At 38.4% G+C, this 19,153-nt stretch overlaps 1 protein-coding gene and 1 pseudogene across 6 annotated transcripts in view; one reads left to right on the top strand and one right to left on the bottom strand.

The window, feature by feature from the left end:
- Nucleotides 1–19,153, top strand: part of ANKS1B (ankyrin repeat and sterile alpha motif domain containing 1B) — a 1,102,644-nt gene that overhangs the window by 44,349 nt on the left and 1,039,142 nt on the right. The gene's annotated exons all lie outside the window — the stretch shown is intronic.
- LOC114223013 (U4 spliceosomal RNA) lies at nt 2,889–2,951 on the bottom strand (annotated as a pseudogene).

The following is a 19,153-nucleotide window of genomic DNA, read 5'->3' as shown; positions in this document are numbered from 1 at the left end:
CTATTCTATTCTATTTTGTTTGCTATTAGGGTTCTTTCTACTTTTTCTACCCTATGATCTTGTTATTCATTTAATACTTAGCAAAGCTATATGAATGCTTATCATGTGCACTGGGTATTGGCATCACATTGGTCCATAAGATAGATGTGATTCCTACGTGTAGAGGATGTAGAGTCTACTGAGAGATTAATGTAAGTAAATATGTAGCATAGCCAAGTACTGTAACAGGAAAAGTAAAGAATGTTATAGGAATGCTTAGAAGGGGCCCCTACCCTATACTTGATGTTAAAAGGAGTAGTTTTTAGAGGAAGGGACATTTCAGCTAAGGCCACTTACTAGTTAACAACCAGGTAAATGTACTGGATCATGCAGGACCATGTAAATTATATAAAAGGAACTTGACTTTATTCTAAGAATAACAGGAAGCACTGAAAGAGAGTGACATCATCATTATTGTTTAGCTTACTATTGTATAAGACATTATGTAAAACGTAGAAGAGTAAAATGACTATATTGCTCATATTTTTGTGGGTCAATAATTTGTTACTAGGCAGTAGTCTGTATGCTGGGCGTGCCTCATTTAAGGCTCTGTCACTTATAGCCAGATGTCAGTGGGGCTAAAAGCCATATAGATTCAAGTGGGCTGGATATCTGATCTGGCTCACTCACATGGCTGGTAGTTGATGCTGGCTGTTGGTGGGCCGTCAGCTTTGCTACTAACCAAAGTACCTACATGTGGCCTCTCCAGCATGCTGTTTTGGGGGTAGTCAGACTTTTTACATGGTGGCAGACTTTGCTCAGATCAAGTGTCTTAAGAGAATCAAGAAAAAACTTTGTGGGCTTTTCTGATCAAGACGTGGAAGTTATAATGTCATTTCTGCTGCATTTTATTTTTACAAGCTTGTCTCTAAAACTGGGCTGGATTCAAGGGGAGTGGACATGGACCACACCTCTTGATGGGAGACTTGTCAAAAAAAGAATTGTTTAAAAGATGCAGATAGACATGTTTTAAAACCACCAGTCTTTCCTCTGGTCACAAATTATTTATAATTCTCTCAAATGCAAAATTCATTACCTTCCAAGCCCTCTTCCACCTTATTTTTTTTTCTTAAATATTTTTATTTATTTGTCAGACAGAGCACAAGCAGGGGGAGCAGCAGGCAGAGGGAGAAGCTGCAGAGCAGGGAGCCCGATGTGGGGCTTGATCCCAGGACCCTGGGATCATGACCTGAGCCGAAGGCAGATGCTTACCCCATTGAGCCACCCAGGTGTCCCCTCTTCCACCTTAAAGGCTTATTTGTTCTGGCATGAGCTCAGGATCCAGTTATCTAAATAAACTCTGTGTGCACGTGATGCTCCTCAGATATAATTTCTCTTGATATGAAGACCTATGAACTGAAAAGATGTTATCTGCTCCCCACATAGCCACTGTACAGTAGTGATTCAGGGATAGGATAACCACAATAGACATCCCATTCTAAAATGGGAGAAATGAGAGCTACATAGCAATCATGAGACAGTTGCAGTTTTGAAATCCAGCTGGTCAGATGTTGCCAGTTTCTTGATTAGGGTCCAGTACTGCTCATTAGGAATTGTTCTCCATTGCTCTTGGTTCTGCCGTTTGGGTTCTTGATTCTTCCTTCTGAATCATTCTTTCACTTCCTTAAGAAATGATGTATATCTGCATTTGCATAGCTTTCTGGGCCTGCTTCCTACTTCTAGAAGTTTGGGTGTCCAAAGACTTCTTTTTTTTTTCCTACTTATTCTATTTATTTAAGTTTAAGCTGGGAATACTTCTGTTCATACAGTTTCCTTGAACATTTTTTACTCTTTTGGTGGATTTTACTGGGGTTTACTCCATTAGATAAAAGTCATAACCATAAACCTCTTCAAGCCAGGCGCATCTTTATCTTGTGTTTCTTGTGAGGCTGCTGAGGGATCTGGCCAATGCTATATGTTTTAGATTTTTGTTACATCACTACTTATACTAAAATTTTGTTCTGGTTGCTATTGCTGTCTACCTACCAAATTACCCAAAACTTAACTATTTAAAGTAACAGCTTGTTTTGCTCACAATTCTGTGGTCAGGTAGTTGCAGTCAGATGTTGGCTATGGTCATCTGTATGGTTGTGGTCATCTGAAGGCTTAGCTGGATTAGTTGAAGAAGATGGTTTACTCACGGCTGGGTGGATGCTCAGCTGAATAGTGCTTATATGTGGTCTCTCCAGTGTAGCAATGTCAGAGTACCTGGATTTCTTATGTGGCCCCACAGTGAGTGTATCAAGAGACTCAGAGAACAGCTGTATGGCTTTCTCTGACCTAGCCTCAGAAACCATAGAGTATCACCTCTGCTGCATTCTCATGGTTACAAGCAACTTACCAAGTCTGACCCAGATTCAAGGGGAGGGCACATAGATCTTACCTCTCAGTGGGAGGAATTTCAAAGAATGTGCAGACGGGTTTTAAAACACATTAACTCTAGGGGCGCCTGGGTGGCTCAGTTGGTTAAGTGACTGCCTTCAGCTCAGGTCATGATCCTGGAGTCCCGGGATCGAGTCCCGCATCGGGCTCCCTGCTCAGCGGGGAGTTTGCTTCTCCCTCTGACCCTCCCCCCTCTCATGTGCTCTCTCTCTCTCTCTCTCATTCTCGCTCTCTCAAATAAATAAATAAATCTTAAAAAAAAATAAAACACATTAACTCTATAGTTACCATAACCATAGCATACATTTATTGAATGATTATAATGTATCAGGTATTTTGATAAGTATTTTACATGAATTCCCTTATTTACTTTTTACCACAACTTTATGACTTTTTTAAAACTATTTTATAGATAAGGAAATAGAAGTTGGAGAGGTTAAATAAATTGCCCAGGGTCACACAGCTAATATTAGCAACAATCGCGCCTCGGATAAACCTCATTGGCTACGATACTGCCACTGCACAAAGCTTGTCAGACAGCTAATAAATTATAGAATCTAGACTCACACTAAGTTCTCTGTGACCCACAGTTCATACGCTTAACCATTGCTAAATTGGCAACTTATTGTAAGCAGAACAGAGTTGTGTTTTATTTATTTATTTCATTTCTGGAAGCAGGGAGACCAGTGAGGAAGCTATTACTACCATCAAGTGCTGCTTTTATCTGTTTTTACACAAGGTAAGCAATAGAGAAGGAGTGGAAAAAAGTAGGAGAGGGAAGGGTATGCATTATTAAATATTGGCAGGAAAAATATAATATTTTTAGGTCAGATAGAATTTTTATGGGTGTAATGATTTTCAATAACTATTTGTTCTTGGTTAAAATTACTGACCATCTTTACCCTTCTTCATTTCTCATCTCCCATAATGTCTTGATTATTCATTCAGGGAGTCCCACAGATCCCTAGGTCTGCTGTATAGCTAGTATATGATCTCGGCAATTTAAAGGTAGAATAAAAATTGTCCAGTTTTCTTCTCTTCTCAACCAAAGGGAGATTTTCAGCTATTTATTAGACTTGAGAAAAATTTGAAGTGTGGAGTCCCTGAGAGTTCCTGTCAGGTGTTGACAAACTATGGCTTGTGGTCCAAATCTAGCCTATAGCCTATTGTAAATAGTTTTCCTGGAATACAGCCATACCTATTCATTTACACATTCTCTAGGACTCTTTTCATGCCATGATGTTGAATAGCTCTAGCAGAGACTACATGGTCCCATGAAGCCTAAAATATTTACTATCTGCGCTTTATAGGAAAAGTTTGTAGACCCCTGTTCTATATAATGCAAAACCTATTTAGGTCATTCTGTTGAATATGTGAGATGCTTAGTGCAGGTTAGGGCACAGGTGGGAGACAGAATGGCCACCCATGTTATTGTATATCTTAGTAGCAGAGATCAACGATTTAAGTTAATTATTGGTGCATGTCACAGGTCTCAAAAAATAGAGGTCCAGTGCCTTCTGGGAAGGATTCCAAGAAATATGGTAGAACCATCATTTTAGGCTGAGGTCAGTTATTCCACTTGTTTTGTGCTGTGGGCTGAATTTTTGTGAGTTTGGTATACCAGGTTATTACTTATAACTAGAAGTAGCAGGTGAAAGACCCAAATGTGACTTTTGCCCCTCACTAAGGCAAGAATAGCTGTCTATAGGTTATTCTTCATTTACCCTGCCTATTTTTTTTTAAAGATTTTATTTATTTATTTGACAGAGAGAGAGAGACAGCGAGAGCAGGAACACAGGGTAGTGGGAGAGGGAGAAGCAGGCTTCTGGCCGAGCAGGGAGCCTAATGTGGGACTCGATCCCAGGACCCTAGGATCATGACCTGAGCCGGAGGCAGACGTTTAACGACTGAGCCACCCAGGCGCCATACCCTGCCTATTTTAAATGTTTTATTTTAGAAAGCCTTAGAAATATTTTTGTTTTGGTTTGTTTCAGGCCTCTCTGTGCCGGGTTTTAACATTGTTACATTTAGTCCTTCCTTGTATCTAGGAGATACATTCATTTACATTATTGTGCATTTGATTTATTCTCATGCCCTATTTAGGACATTGTTGTTTAAGCCATGGGACTGACCTAGATGTTTGCAAACAGGGCATCCAGAGAAAGATACCCTGAGGCACAGTGGGCGTGTGCAGATCAAGTTAGGCTTTACACACTCATCTCTGGTTGTGCCCTGGAGTTTACTTAGCGTAGATGTTTATTCTTTCCAATTATTTTGCTTTTATTTCCTGCAATTTGGAAATGTGATTATGCATTTACTAATGTTAAAGGAATGGTTTTCTCAGGCAACCAAGAATGTTTTATGTACCTAAAGTGTCATTGGAAGTACTTCTTAACTGTTAATGATTTGCAAACAGCCTTTGTGTGTGTGTGTAATCAAAAGAGATTAAATAACTCTCTTAAATATGCAATAAAAGTTAATTAGCTGCCCATTTTGAAATAGGTAATTGATTCACTTTTGCTATACACAGAAAAATGAAATGATATAATGTAGTGAATCTCCTTTTGCAAAGGAGAAAACTACATTACTCTAAGCATATATTTTGTCACACATTTTGTGTTTTACAACAAGTAACTGACTTTACTCTTTAAAAACTGAGTGTTAAATAAGTACAGTGACAGTTGAGTACTTTTCCAATTCTCACTGCTGGATAATAAAAAAAATAAATACTGTTGTTTTTAGTTACCTGTGTTATCCTGATAAAATTGTATTAATATATCACCTCCACTCTTTGTGAAAATATTTGTGCTGCAGTGAGCCCGTGGTGATGGGACTTCTGAAAAAGTGATGGTAAGAACCTTCAGATGGTAGTAGGCTTACTCTGGCTCATTTATAATGAATGCATGTCCCAAACAGGGCCTCACTGCGTTTAAGAAAAGGTGGTTTAAAAAAGAGAGAGGTAAATATGTGAGGCAATGGATATGTAATAAGTTTGATTGTAGGAATCCTTTTACAATGTGTGCATGTGTCGTATCATCACATTGTGCACTTTAATTATCTTACAATTTTATTCGTCAGTTATACCTCAATAAAACAAAAAATATAAGCAAAGGTGGCTTTTAGACAAGAGTTCGGAAAACAGCTGTATTTTACTAGGAGGTATATATTTTTACTTTCTTTGAGTAAGTAGGAATGAGAGTTTTCTTCTACACCTAAACTGGTCATCTCAACCAGCCACTGTGGTGCCCCTTGACCCTTCAGGTTTTCCATTCATACTTAATAGGCCTGGTGGCTCCTTCTGATTATTTAGTCAGGAAATGGAAGCTTCTTGTGCTCTGAGAAGAGATGCTGATCTTTAGTTTTTGAACTGTAAATCAGGTAACCAGCCTGGTCCTTCTGGCAATATTGGCAACAAATTGGAGCCTGCTTCTTACAAGAGTGTGACTATGTAACTGATTCTGCTTTTCTCTTGTGTGCAGGGTGGGGGTTTCATATTACCAGTGGTGATCTGATGTTTAGGATACTTGAGTTTGCCCCTTATGATATGTGAACAATTTGAGAAGAATGAAAGTGTATCAAGGCGCCTGGGTGGCTCAGTCAGTTAAATGTCTGCCTTCGGCTCAGGGTCCTGAGATGGAGCCCCACATCCGGCTCCCTGCTCAGTGGGGAGTCTGCTTCTCCCTCTCCCTCTGCTGCTCCCCTGCTTGTGCCCTCTCGTGTGCTCTCTTTTTCAAGTAAAAAAATAAAATCTTAAAAGAATGAAACTATATTTGTTTATCTTTTGCCCTGTAACAATATTACCATAAATTTAGTCTTAAACAACATGCATTTGGTTTCTGTGGGCCCTCTGCTGAAGATCGCACAAAACTTGAATCAAGGTGTTTGCCAAGAGGTGGTTCTCCCCTGAGGCTTGACTGGGAAAGGAACAGTTTCCAGGTTTACTCAGATTGTTGGCAGAATTTGGATCCTTGCTGTAGGACGAAGGCTTCAGTTTCTTGCTGGCTGTCAGCTAGAGGTCGGCTTCAGCTCCTAGAAGCCTCCTGTAGTTCCTGGTCATGCGGCATTCTGACCATGGCTGTTTGCTTCCTCAAAGCCAGCAAAGGAGAGAGTCTCCATCAAGATGGGTGCTATAATGTTTTGTAATATAATCACATACTTAAGTACAAATAATTATGTACATTTTCTGTCACCTTGAGCAGATTCTTTTGGTTACAAACAAGTCAGAGGTCCTGCCCACACTCAAGGGGAGAGGGTCATACAAGCACAGGAAGACCAGGAGTTGGGGATGATAGGGATCACCTAAAGAGTCTGCCTGCTACAGAAGGGAAAGGAAAATTGGGTTGGTCCTGTCCTCAGGATTTTCCTTTCACTTATAAATGACTTGAAGGCAGAATTCATATTTGATTCATCCTGTAATTTTTCTTCTCCACCATCACCCACCTACTAGACAGTGCCTTACACTTAGTGGGGACTCATTTAGTATTTGTTGCCTTAATTACCTATTATGCTATAAAACTGCTATTAAAAAAAGCTGACTCTTGTACTTGGCCTGACAATCTGTTTGCAAATTTGAAAGCCATTGTTTGTAAGCTAAGACTATTAAAATTTTAATTATAGCTAGCAATGTTTATTTTATCATTTCTTCCATCAAACAGTAATTCTTAATAAATACCCCTTTTCTTAGAAGAAGACATAATAATGCTTTGTTTAACATTGGAGAATACAGAGGCACCTGACAGGCTCAGTTGATAGAGCATGCAGCTCTTGATCTCAGGGTTTTGAGTTCAAGCCTCACATTGGGTGTAGAGTTTACCTAAAAAGAATAAAAAAACAAAATTGGAGAATACAGACCACCTTGTTAAATCACTATAGCAGTGGCAGTAGCCGTCTGAAGAAGATCTCATACCTTGTGCCGTGTTGTTATGAGAGACTAATAGTTATATAAGGTGGCCTTCTTTTACGGTGTTCTACTTCTTTGTCTGTCAGCATTATTTGTCATCTAAATCAGTAGGCAGAAGTTACAAAACCTTTTCATTTTTATCTATGAGAAAAATATAAGCTGCCAGATCAAAGAAGTATTTCTAACTCTGAGACTTGTGTTCTTAAAGAGAGTCATATTCAGCACTGTAGAAATATTAATTATGTGTATACTTAATCATCCATGTGACCCTAGAACTGACATTTTGCGGAATTTGCAATTCTTCTTTCTTGGATAGATAAGATGGAGGCTAGAGAACCACAGAATACCTAAAATTGCTTTTGTAGCATGAACTAACATAAGACAAGAAAAATAAAAGCCAATAATAGAAGGGGAAAATGCACAACAAAGATTCTTTGTCTTTGTGGAGTGAGGGAGGTCCTTAATAAGTTCAGTATTAATCTAACAGTAACAGAGAAGCCGGCCAGGAATTACCTCATTCAGAGGTAGGAATGATTCATATTGAATTAAAGACTGTGAGAGAGAGGCAGATATTCCCAGTTAGTAAAATAGGCTGTATTAGAAGTGACTACCATCAACAGTCAAAGAATAGAGTTACCAAATACGGGAAGATTCTTGGTTGCAGCTGTAATTATATATATACATTTTACACACAGCAGCATCTTTGGGAACAGAAAAATAGGGAAAACTATTTAGTTGGATTTTGGTATAGCCCTAAAGAATTTTTATTCTCATCTTCTATTACCATCTGTGCTAGGCAGAATTCTAAGATGTTCCTGAAGATTCTTACTGTGATGTACATGTCCTGTATAATCCTCTTGAGTGTCTTCTGTAGAGTCTTCTTTGTGTGCTGGCAGAACTTGTGAATGTGTGAATATGATGAGTTATCACACCTGTGATGAGGTTACAAATCAGTTGACTTTAACTGAAAGGTACATTATTCTTATCTGAGAATGGGAGTCAGTCTTAGCAATGCAAGGAATTAAATTCAGCCCACAACCGGTGATCTTGGAGGAGGACCCCACATTTTAGATGAAACCCTAGCCCTGGCAGATACTTTGATTTCACCCTAACGAGTACCTGAGCAGAGGACCAACCTAACATGGACTCCTGGCCACAGAAACCATAAGATGATAAATATGTGTTGATTTAAGGCTCTAATTATATGGTAATTTGTTAGCAGCCATAGAAAAAGAATATGGCACCTTATATGTGACTTAAACTTCTTCATGAATACTTTCCTAAACATGCTCCATCCTTTCCAACTTTGTGTCTATAGTCAAGTATTCTCCTCCCTAGGATGATTTCTCTTATATATCTATTCTACCCATAATTTAAGGCCCATCTCATGTACCATCTCCTTGTTGACAGTTTCCTTGTTTTCGTAGATGAGTCATCTTTCTGTCCTCTGAATCTCCAGTGTGCTTTGTATCTTTTTCATGTAGCTTACATATTTTACTTTCACAGAAGTTATTTGTATTCATGGTTTATGCTTTTTATTTTAAATATGTTTATTGAATTGAAAATATGGTCAAATATTCCATAAGTTGAAAGAATATATAATGAAAAGTCAGTGTTCTTAGCCCAATTCACTGGTCCCCCAGTCCTTTAGTCCAGAGGCAACCATTCTTTTCAGTTTTTCATGTATCCTCTGTAAAGATTTTATACATAGGCAAGCATATATGTTTATGCCCTCTCCCTCCTTTATGTACACATTCTCTTCTTCATTGTGAGATGTATGAAGAATCCATGTCTTTTCCTTCTTGTATTAATCTCCTGAGGTAACTAAGTATTTAAAACTTACTGAATTTAATCTTTTCCACCAAACCTTTCATTGATGTTACTTATATTAACTCTAATGTCATTTTGACAGACTCTTTGATTAAAATGCTTTACTTAGCAGAGACTCAAAAACCTTTCTGAACATTTCATTGTTTAGATTGAATGCCGTATATCACAAAATGCCAAAGGCTCATAACTGTAAAACATATTTACTGGATTAGAACCACATGGACAAATACTTCTCAATTGGATATTAGTATTAGCAGGGTGCTAATCTTTATATCTTTTCTGATAATCCCTCTGCTACTCTCTTGGCAGAGTGGTTATTGTGTGAGGAGTCTTAATGGGGATGGGATTGAGAATACTGCAGAAGAATAAGGGTTTTTTAAAATTTTTTTATTGTTAATCACCATACATTACATCATTAGTTTCCGATGTAGTGTTCCATGATTCATTGTTTGTGCATAACACCCAGTGCTCCACGCAGAACGTGCCCTCTTTAATACCCATCACCAGGCCAACCCATCCCCCCACCCCCCTCCCCTCTAGAACCCTGTTTGTTTTTCAGAGTCCATCGTCTCTCATGGTTCGTCTACCCCTCTGACTTACTCCCCTTCATTCTTCCCTCCTGCTATCTTCTTCTTTTTTTTTTTCTTAACATATATTGCATTATTTGTTTCAGAAGTACAGATCTGTGATTCAGGGGTTTTTGATTTATATAAGAATTTGTGAAAATATGGTTCTTTGAACTGAACTTGAGATATTATATTTAGTACTTAGGGTGCTGTTGGGAAAATGAAGCATTCATAACATTTCCTGTAATTCTATAAAATGAAAACATGGAATACCTAACCTTTCTGATCTTTCTGCTGATTATGGGGCTTTGCGTTTTGTTAAAGCTTTTAGTAACTTGTTTATCTCTCAGCATCTAGTTGTTTCACCTGCCTTATTAAAAGTATTGACTACTTTCAAGCTTGCTTTTCCTCTCTTATCCATTCTCAGGTTACCTGATTCTCTTTCCTAATGGTAAAATTAGAATGAATAAAAAAGAAGTTACATGGAACTATGATCATGAGAAGGTACAAACCCTTCATGACTAAGTTATCACGTGTATTTTTGAAGTGCATATGTGTGTTTCCTTCTTTGTCTTTTATGTTCTTTTTATTCACATTTGTGCTGCTTAGCACATCATTCCGGAAAATATATAGGGCTTGAGATTAGAGAAATCAGCCATTAAAACCATTGTTAGCAACTTGATAAAATAGTAGATGGTTATAGACTTTGAATTTAATTGAATTTGAGTACTGAAGGTTGTGTGTTTATTTGAATTTTAGTTAAATCCAAGCCACCATCTTTCCTATTTCACAGAATAACATTGGTCTTGTTGAAGAGGAAATTCAGGGCCAGTTTATTTTTCATATGACCTGTAGACTAATAACTACTTTATAATTAAATGCTTTCTCTGTAACAGGGGTTCTGTGATGTATAAGAAGATAATAAATTTCAGCTTTTATCTGATTTAGAAGAAAACACTAAATTTATAAGTACCAAGAAGAATCGCTTCTCGGCCTTTTGGCTAAGATCAAGTATAAGTACCAAGAAGATATTTATTTATTGATGTCCTCGTTTTATAAATATGCATGATTTTCCTGAAAGATTCAGAGATTGTGGAATTTTTTAGTATTTTCTATTATAGTATTATTTTTATATATTATTTTTTAATGGGACTTCATAGTGTTCATTAGGGAACATGGAGCTCATCATGGTTTCTAATTGTGCTTTCTGATTTGGTAAGTCCCTTAGAAATACAAGCAAAGAGAGATTCTTTTTGAGTAAATTTTGTGTTTTAAGTAGCCTCAATGTTGATGTTTTAGGGCAAAGAGTGGACACATTTTTGAAAACTATCAATTCATGGAAAACAGATAATATAAAATACATGAATTTAGTTTGTGTTTAGTTTCAGGTATATAAATTTCCATAATGATTTGCACACAGTAGGGATTTACTGTGTCTCCTCTGGTTGCAGTTGACTGAAACCTAATTCAGACCAGCTTAGGTCAAAAGGGAATTTATTGACTGCTATAACTGAGACAGAGGCAGGGTAAGGCTAAGCTTTAGGAGTTGACAGGACAGGGGAATTGGGTATTATCAGTAGGGTTCTTTTTTCATCTCTTGCCTCTGCTTCAGTGTATTTGCTTCATGCTCTTAGAATTCTGTATTCTAACTCTAATCTAACTCTGATTTCTGCACGTGGCTGCTAGCAGAAAAGGCCTTCAATCAACTCTCTTCAGTTTCTAAATTAAAAAAAAAACAAACAAATCCACAAACCTTACATGTGTAAGGCCTCTGATTGGCCCAGCTTGGATCAGATGTTCCTTCCTCCCCCCAGCCAAACAACTGTGGCCTGGAGAGTAGGCAGTCTTTTTAAAAAGGTGCCAGCTCAACCCTATGACCCAGTCATTGCACTATTGGGTAGATACAAATGTAGTGATCTGAAGGGGTACGTGCACCCCAGTGTTTATAGCAGCAATGTCCACAATAGCCAAACTATGGAAAGAGCCAAGATGTCCATCAACAGATGAATGGATAAAGAAGATGTGGTATACACACACACACACACACACACACACACACACACACACACACACACACAATGGAATATTATGCAGCCATCAAAAACACGAACTCTTGCCATTTGCAACGACGTGGATGGAACTAGAGGGTATTATGCTAAGCAAAATAAGTCAGAGAAAGACTTATACCATATGACCTCACTGATATGAGGAATTCTTAATCTCAGGAAACAAACTGAGGGTTGCTGGAATGGTGGGGGGTGGGAGGGAAGGGGTGGCTGGGTGATAGACATTGGGGAGGGTATGTGCTATGGTGAGTGCTGTGAATTGTGTAAGACTGATGAATCACAGACCTGTACCTCTGAAACAAGTAATACATTATATGTTAAAAAAAAAAAAAAAGTAGGAAGGGAAAAATGAAGGGGGGGGAAATTGGAGGGGGAGATGAACCATGAGAGACTAGGGACTCAAAAACAAACAGGGTTCTAGAGGGAAGAGGGGCGGGGGGATGGGTTAGCCTGGTGATGGATATTAAAGAGGGCACGTTCTGCATGGAGCACTGGGTGTTATACGCAAACAATGAATCATGGAACACTACATCAGAAACTAATGATGTAATGAATGGTGACTAATTAAAAAAAAAGATGCCAGCTCATATTCTAGCTACATAATTACAGAGATAGGGTAGGAATATTTTTCAGAAGGTAGTGGCGTGGCAGGGATGGAGAAGAGGAAAAGAGGGCACAGTAAACATAATATCTTTCAAAATGGGCAAGAAAGGTCTGGGAAATGTTTTAGTGGGGAGGTGGACAATAGGAGATCATTTGGGGTGTTCTCCAGAGAAAGAGAACTAACACACACACACACACACACACACACACACACACACACACACACACACACACACACACACACACACACACACATTGATTTGTAATAAGGAAGTCTGACAAGTCCCCAAATCTGCAGGGTGAGTTGACAAGCTGGAGACCTAGGAGATCTGCTAGTGTAGTTTCAGTCTGAGCCAGAAGACCTGAGAACCAGGAGAGCTGATGGCATAGTTTCAGTCTGAAGGCTGGCAGGCTCAAGACCCGGGAAGAGCTGATGTTTCAGTTCAAGTCCAAAGGCAGGAAAAAAACATATCCCAGTTTGAAAGCTGTCAAGCAGAAGCAATTTTTTAAGCCCACCCACTTTAGGGAAGGTATGAGGCCTTCCTCATCTACTGATTTAAATGTTAATCTCATTTAAAAGTATCCTCACTGAAACACCCAGAAAAATGTTTGACCAAATATCTCGGTAGTCTATGGCCCAGTGAAGTTGGGACATAAAATTAACCGTTATAGGGCAGTACCTGCTAGACTATGGGATGGGGTATGTTTTTCACTTCACAGTTCGAATGTAGAGGAAGTTAAAGTTAATATAGAACAAGTCAAAATTAAACTTAGTTTAATTGGCAAGACTTTTTTTTCTGAATGATTTTCATTCTTATTATAGCTAAAATGTACATAACCCTTTGTTATTCTGTAAAATGGGGAGATTTTAGATTGTGAAATGGTATATAAACAACCAATCTTATGCTAAATGAAACTGGAGGTTACTAGCCTAAAAAGCTTCTTAAAAGCCATCCGTGTAGATAGGTTGTAAATCTTTAAAAATACATCTGTTGAGTTGAAGAAGCTGAAAATTTATTCAAATGTTAGATGTAACTGGGGAATATTTTAGTATTTGAAAAATTAAGCTTGGCTTGAAGCCAGCTTTTTTTTTTTTTTTTTTTTTTACCATGGGAAGAAAAGAATGTATGTTAGGTGAGAATTCTGGATATTAGCTTTCTATTAGGTTTTCAGAAACAAATCTTATATATTTTATTATATTTAATGAGTAAAATCAGTTTGTTTGAAATCATTTACCTTTTCTCAGTAGGCTGACTAGCCTCGTCCCTTCAGGATACTCTTGGCAAAGCTTAACATTGAGCCATCAGGTACAAGAGAAATATTTATAGGGTACAGCTCCCATATTACAAAGCAGGACAGAGAAGGGTGCACTTGGAGCTGATAGACAATAAATTGATAACTAGCATACCCCAGAACCAATATGTATTTCAGTTTTTTGGGTTGGGATTCCTAGACCATGTAGATAGTATAAATTTAAAGCCCAAAAATTTGAGAGGAGGTCACAGTAAGTAATTCTCAGGGACACTTTTTCATTTTTCCCAGGATCCAGGCTGAGGCAAGTATTTTTTCTTGTTTTGGTATGACAGTGATACCCAAGCCGTAAGCCATTTGAAGGTACCATCTTCAGAGATTTGGTTCTTATCTGGTCAAAAACTATAAAAACCTATGTCCACTGATTACCTAACTGGAAAACCTCCCCAAGGTAACCACTGGTAAGCTCTCAAGCTCATTACTCTGGTTACCAATTGCACATTTGTTTTTGACCCCTAGGGATTTCAGTTACATTCTTGTGAGCTCCTAGCTCCTAGTTTTGTGTCCACACAGGGCTTTATTTATTTTCTTTGTCCTATTTTTGTTTCAGCTGCCCTTCTACCTTTTGTCATGACCTTCAGTGGTATTTATTCCAGGTGTTAAGGATACAACTTATGAATAAAACAGATCCCATGTTCTCATAGAGCTCATCTTTTTAAAGGGGGAAGAAAAATAATAAATCAATATCTACTATATCAAGTGATAATCACGCTATGAAGGAAAGTGAGCAGGGATAAGGAAATAAGGTAATGGGGGTGGTATTTCACATAAAGAGGTCAGGTTAGACCTTGCTGATAGGGTATTTGGTAGGGTAATATCAAAGATTGTAAGTATTAATGATACATTTGTGTATGAACATATTATCTTGGTGACCTAAGCAATGTTAACTCATAAGCTGAGCTGTGAAATAGGATATTGCTATAATACCTCAAATATTAATGTAAGCTTTAAAAAGATAATGGGAAAATATCCTTAGGACAATTCCTTGAGTACTGTCAGCCTTTAATATTTCTTATTATAAATGCTGCCTTTGTTTAATAATAAATGAATCTATAAGATAATACACCTAGCAGTGCTTCCGACATGCGTTATAAACTCATCGTTTTTTCCCAAGGTCTGTTGCTCCTCCTTACTCTGTGAGTGGCCCACCACTATCTGTCTTATTGCTTATGCCATTTGATTGCTTTTTCTTCATTCAACATGCACTTAAGTACCTGCTTGCTTTAGGCACAGAGAATCAGGGCAGGAACTAGTATGAGGTAAGTGAGGTACTCGTCTGGTGTGTAAAATTTAAGAGGGTGCCAAAAAACTCAGTAATCAAGACAAATAACATTTAAAAAAATTAAAATGTAAGTAGAAAATATCCATGATGAACGAAGTATTGAACTTTTAAAACAGGAGATTCAACCTTGCACTGGCATGAACCCAGAAGTGAGTTCCTTACTTTCCTCATCTTAGTTCTGGTGCTGCTGACGATATGAAGTGAATAAGCTGTGATCTTTGTTCGTAATGAATTCACCATGGGGAGAGAGACATGTGAATAAATAAGTAATGGAAATAAAAGTCTGCTAAGGTAGATACTAAATAGGGGTTCAAACTAGAAGACTTTTCTGCTAGGGGGATATAGGAGTTATAGAAGAACCCAAGTCATCCTAGACATCTCTTTCTTCCTTTCTTTTAGAAGGTTTTGGCCTCCTTTCAAAATCCCTTTTGAGTATCTCCTTTCTTCTCTGTCCCCATCATGAATGCTATTTCCTTAGCTCTTTTCTCTCCTGTGTTACTCTTAACTGGCTTATTGCTAGAAAGTCTTTGTTAAAACACAGATCTGATCAAAAACTTCTATTTAAAATCCTTTAATAATTACTAGTCACCTTCATTATAGAAGCCTGGCATCCAGACTGTTTAATGATTCTACCTCTGCCTTTATCTTGGCATTCTTTCATGGATTTAGACTTAACAAACTTGGTATGGTTCTCCAAATGGCTTTGCATATGCCATCTCTTCTTGGAATGCTCTTGCTTCTCTTCTTTTCCCAGCTAACTTCTATTCATACACTAGCACTCAGAACAGACCTTATCTTCCCAGGGGCTGTGGTTTGCATATCTGTGTCTTTGGTGCCTAACACACACAGACAGGTATTTAATATTTGTAAGATAGCTAGATCAGACTTGGTGAGATAGAGTCTGTGCTTTGTTTTGTTTTTAGTCATCATGATTGATCCTTTTGTAAAATATAAAATCACACACTTGATTGCTATAAATGTTTTCAAATGTGTAGTCTCACTTTTTATAGTTGTTTTTATATTTTGTTGTGGAATGATAGAAAATAGTTTGTGAACTGACTTTTGTCTGTGGACTACATTCTGAGTAACACTACGGTAGTTCACTCATGCATGGTGCTATAGTTTGATAGCAGTTGTCATCTTGCACCAACATATTGAGCTGATTCATCCATGAGCTTTATGGGTTTTTTAGGAGCCACTCTGAGAGTTTTTATTCACCTGGCTATGATGTTTTTCTGATTTATTATCTGGAACAGGGGTAAGGGGGAAGCATAATCATGGGATTCCTTTGTGCCTTTCTGTCATAAAAGCTCTTATTTCACAGGTAGGAGAACCAGTGTTTGAGTTCTGGCTGTTGCTAAATGTATCCATCCCAATTACTCAGGGACCAGGAACATGGCCAGATGGTGGACCTGCAGACCCCCATTGGGCCAATTTGTGAGATGCACTTGGGCCAGGACTCCATTTATTATCTGGCCTCCCTTTGGGGTGCCCTGGTATCAATGTCAGCTAGACTCCATATCCAATAGTTCCTGGAAGGGTTGGGTATACTCTTTCACCAATGTAGAGTAGCTCTGGTAAATGGTAACACATTCCCCTGGAAAATGATTGGAGAAACACTGGCTTTTTTGCTCACGAGGACTCAGCTTCCCCTTAAATTGAAGGGCTTTAGGTCTCTGAGCAGACTTAGATCTGCTCTTCTTCAGTTCTTGGTATTTTTTAGCCATATGAGTCAAGAAACAGGGTCATTTGCTGCTTTTTGTGGGTTGAATTGTGTCATATATTGAAGTACTAAACCCTAGTACTTTATAATGTGACCTTACCTGGAAATAAGTTGCATATTGCAGATACAGTTAAGATGAGGGCATAATGAAATAGGTTGGGCCCCTAATCCAGTAGGATGGGTGTTCTTATGAAAAGGACATGGAAAACACACAGAGAATGCCCTATGAAGATGAAGACAGAGATCAGAATAATGCTTTTACAAGCCAAAGAATACCAGAGATTTCCACAAACCTCCAGAAGATAGGATAGAGGCATAGAACAGTGATATAGCAGCAGAGTGCAAAATCAGAACTTTTAGAAGTCAGCTCCAGTGAGGGACGTCCTTGCCTGAAAGGTGCTCAGACAGTGAAGTGGGGGTGGAATCCTAAGTGGGACAGTGTGGTCTCAGGATTCTCCAGGTCACAGGAAGACCAGGGGTGTCTGAGTGCAGCAGAGCTCCCAGGCATCAGAGAGGGGAAGCTGGCTGCAAAGAGTGAGCCCAGGCGTGGGCTCTTAGCTCGGGGTTACCATAAACCATGAACTGTGGCACAGTTGGGCAACTGCTCTCTGAGCAGGGGCCCAAGAAACAGCAGAACGAGTCGGACTGTCCTTCCTTCCCTGGGAGGAGCAGCACAGGTGCTCACCACAGGAGTCTGCAGGCTTTGGAGACTTGAAACGGAGTCAGCGAGTCAGCATGGCTGAAATGGAGACACTGTCACAGGCTGAGTGAGCACAGAGTGTGGGCAGAGACCAGGGAGACAGGAGTGATTGACTGCTTCTTCTGAGGGCACACTGAGGAGTTCAGTCCCAAGCTTTTGGCTCCTGGGCTGGACACTGGGAAGCTGCTATTTTAATTCTCATCCTCTAAACCTTTGGGGAAAACCTTTAGGAAACCAACGGAACTTAGAGCAAATTGGAGCAGATTACTTAGCCTGGCCTCCTGGCAAGGGTGGTACTACAGTCCCGTCTGGGGCAAAGACAATTGAGAATCAATGCAACAGACCCCTTCCCCAGAAGATCAGCAAGAACATCCAGCCAAGACCAAGTTTACTGATCATTGGGAACTGCAAAACTCCAGTGCTAGAGGAATATAGCATATAGAATTCATATTTTTTCCCCCATGATTCTTTAGTCTTTCAGTTTTAATTTTTTTCTCTTTCCTTTTTCAGCCAATTTCTTGTTTTATCAACTCTTTAAAAAAATTTTTTTTTAAAGATTTTATTTATATGTGTGTGTGTGAGAGACAGAGAGGGAGAGAGAGGGAGAGAGCACGAGCAGGGGGAGCGACAGGCAGAGGGAGAAACAGGCTCCCCGCTGAGCAGGGAGCCTGACGTGGAACTTGATCCCAGGACCCTGGTATCATGACCTGAGCTGAAGGTAAACACCAACTGAGCCACCCAGGCGTCCCTTTTAAATCTTTTAAAATTTTCATTTTTACAGTTACATTCTATCCTTTCATTGTATTTAATTTTATTTTTGTATATATGTTTTTATTTCTTTATAATTTTGGGATGCAGTTTCTTCTAAAAGACCAACATACACCCAGAATCCAGTGTATGGCTCTGTTGTCTTCACATGTCTGATCATATTTTCTTTTTTTTTTTCCTTTTTTTTGGTTTTGTTAAACTCTTTTTTAAATTTTCATGTTTACTTACATTCTATCCTTTCAATGTATTTAATTTTATTTTTGTAGTTTTTCTTTCTTTACAATTTTGAGATGTAGTTTCTTTTAACAAACCGTCCAAAATACACTCAGGTTATAGTGTATTGCTCTATTCTGTCCACGTGTCTATTTATATTCCTTCTTTTTTTTGGTTTTCTTTTTTTGTCTTTTAATTTTCATTTTTACAGTTATATTCTATCCTTTCATTGTGTTTTGTTTTATTTTTGTACATATATCAGTTTTTCTTTCTTTACAATTTTGGGATCGAGTTTTCTAACAAACAGACCAAAAATACACACAGGATCCAGTGTATTGCTCTAGTCTGTTCACCTGTCTGATTATATTCTCTTTAAAAAAAAATTTTTTTTTTTCAGTTTCGGGACTTTTCAGATTTGTTTAGTGTATATTTCTCTGGGGTCCTTGTTGCCATTAGTATTTTGTTCTCTCGTTCCTCTATTATTCTCTGGACAGAATGACAAGATGGAAAAACTCACCTCAAAAAAGAGAACAAGAGGCAGTACTGACTGCCAGGGACCTAATCAGTATGGACATAAGTAAGATGTCAGAACTAGAGTTCAGAATAATGATTATAAAGCTGGGCTTGAAGAAAGCTGGGCTTGAAAAAAACATAGAAGACACTAGAGAATCCCCTCCTGGAGAAATAAAAGAACTAAAATCTAATCAACTGAAATCAAAAAAGGCTATTAATGAGATGCAATAAAAAATGGAGACTCTAACTGCTAGGAT

This window comes from Eumetopias jubatus, unplaced genomic scaffold (assembly GCF_037043125.1).
Source record: "Eumetopias jubatus isolate StellerSeaLion01/CBP00866 unplaced genomic scaffold, mEumJub1_p1.0 scaffold_8, whole genome shotgun sequence".
NCBI lineage: Eukaryota > Metazoa > Chordata > Mammalia > Carnivora > Otariidae > Eumetopias > Eumetopias jubatus.
The sequence above is the reverse complement of the archived record's forward strand: the minus strand, read 5'-3'. Positions and strand labels throughout refer to the sequence as shown.